The 2,330-nt window shown below is 45.4% G+C and overlaps 1 protein-coding gene across 1 annotated transcript in view; it reads left to right on the forward strand.

Moving 5' to 3' along the window:
- Nucleotides 1-2,125: 2,125 nt before the first annotated feature.
- Nucleotides 2,126-2,330, forward strand: part of CMTR2 (cap methyltransferase 2) — a 6,307-nt gene continuing 6,102 nt past the window's right edge. The window contains exon 1 of the mRNA XM_010584017.1: nt 2,126-2,211. The gene's annotated coding sequence lies outside the window, so the exon portion shown is untranslated. The remainder of the gene's footprint in view (nt 2,212-2,330) is intronic.

Consider the following 2,330-nt stretch of genomic DNA (forward strand, 5'->3'; position numbering starts at 1 on the left):
GTCACTGCAAGTCTTATGCTTGTTGTGTGAGCATGCAAGAATAACAAAAGGAACATAATTAAAACATCACAGTATCACTAGAAATATTAGAGAGAAAGCCAAAACTAAACGAATGATGGGTTAGTTTTTACTACAAAAAGAAAACATTTTGGACTATAACATGCCTTTTACATTTCAGTAGCTTGAAGTTTATCTAGGGTAAGCATGAAAAAAAAAAATTAACAATGATATTCCTACATACTTGATACAATCAAATTTAAATAAAGACCACAACATACACTGGAAAACCAACAATACCTTCAGCTACCTACCTCACTAACTGCTCAACTGCATTAACTAATTTACCCCAGCTTTCCCTCCCATCTTTAAGTAGCCAAAGATGTTGATTGATTGGAAAGTGATTTTCAAACAGGCCAATCAAAGGGTGAAGAGGCATTGCAGACATACATATAAATCTTCCATCCACCCCTAATTTCTTTTATCTTGGATAAAGCTTCTTTCTGATGAGGTAGCTGATATCTTTTTGTTATAGTGCTTATTGGGGTGAATATGGCAATTTTAGCTTTAAAAAAGCATTTTTTTTTTTAAGGGATTTAAAGAGCAAGTTTTAGTTCTGTATCATGTTTACAGGTAGCATGGTGTTTTTTCTATACTTGAGGCTTTTTCTGTTTTGTAGCAATATTGTTTCATTTTAGAAAACAAGTAAGTAGCTTAAAAGGGGAGAGGGAGGTTCTCTGTTCATAGTTTTATATGACTTTTCAGTTCTCTAATGTATGTAGAGCAGGAGAAAAGATCATTTACCTGTATGTTATTATTATTATATACTTAAGATGGACATGTCAAGCTTTCTATGAATTACTGAGTCTCTAGTAAAATTTTTCCTAGTTTTATCACTTCTGGAGTGCTTTGTACTCATAGCACTGAATTTCTGTGCTAAAACTACTTCTGGCTTAGGGCTGGATTGTGCTTCATCAAGGAGAAATATGTGAGAGTGCAAAAGTCAATAGCACCAAGCCTGGCATTGAACCAGAAGGGTTTCTGCTAACTCATGCTACATCGTTGGCTGTTTGTTCCCAAATGGGCCGGCAAGTGCCTCATTGCCTAACCTGCGTAGAAGAAAATGCCCACTATATTTAAACCTCGAGAGCAGCTTGCACCCTCTGTCTGCTGTAGTAATTAATCTGCTTTGACCTTCCTGTCTCTGCTTGCAGATTAGATGCTGTTTTGCTGTCTAGAAAGTGCATGTGTCTTTCCAGGGATGTTGCACTAGATGCTTGATTCTGCTCATTATTGCTCTGTTAATATTTCAAGGTTCTTGCCTCCTGCTAATCCAAGTTGGGTGCAACAAGTCTCCTGGGGATTTAGAAAGGGCAGCAAAATGGGTTACCATGTGCAAGAGTTGTCTTTAAGTATCTGCTTGTGGGTTACAGAGGCCAAAGTGAACCCTTGAGGAGCATCACTACTGACTCTGGAGATGGTCGCTGGCCTGGAGAGTGTGTCTTGAGATGTGGCATCTGTAGGCCTGGAAGATGATGGTGCTTTGCTCTGGCTCTGCTCCTTGGTCAGCTGTGTCTGCAGGGCAGATGTCCCAAGTCTTTCAGTTAAAAGATGCAAGGTGCTGAGCCCCGGTCCTTCCTCACCAATGGACTGTTAGCAGATCCCAATGAAGCCTTCCTCCTGGTTTTTCTGTGAGCAACCTGTAACTATTACTGTGTGGTAAGTGCTAGTTGAATAACTTCTACAAATATTTCTTATTTCTTTTAGGCTGCACTACTGATGGGAGGTGGTTCTTCTGCTCCCCCCCTCCCCAGCCGCTGAAAAAGCTAGCCAGCTCAAATGAGCTGAGTCTTCTGGTGAAAAGCAGCCTGCTTCCTAGCTCCTGTGAATGAAATGGCCTCAAACAGGTGACCTGCCTCCTGCCCTGCCTGAGCAGCCTTTGCTCGGGGAATGCAGGCCCTTGCTGCTCCTCACCCTCTCCCAGCAGTAACAGGGATGGGTGACTCACCAGGTCTTCTGCCCCTGAAAGAACCCGCCGTATTTATTTAATAAATAAATAAATACATAAGCAGAAGCTCTCCTGGCCCGGGGGGAGGTGCCTGCGGCGCCCCACTGAGGAGAGGGCAGGGCGGCGAGGAGCGGCCGTAGCGAGGCCGGGCGGCGGAGCGAGGGGGCCGGGCCTGCCTCCCTTCCCTTCCCGCTGCAGCCCGCCGGGTAAGAGCAGCTGTTCCTTCTAGGCCGCGCGGCAGCCGCGGCCTCGAGTAGCGAGCGGGCGGCGCGGGGAGACGCCTCGGCCGGGCGCGGCTCTACGCGGGGCCGGGGCGGAGGGGGGG

This window comes from Haliaeetus leucocephalus, unplaced genomic scaffold (assembly GCF_000737465.1).
Source record: "Haliaeetus leucocephalus isolate CR32 unplaced genomic scaffold, Haliaeetus_leucocephalus-4.0 Scaffold92, whole genome shotgun sequence".
Classification (NCBI taxonomy): Eukaryota; Metazoa; Chordata; class Aves; order Accipitriformes; family Accipitridae; genus Haliaeetus; species Haliaeetus leucocephalus.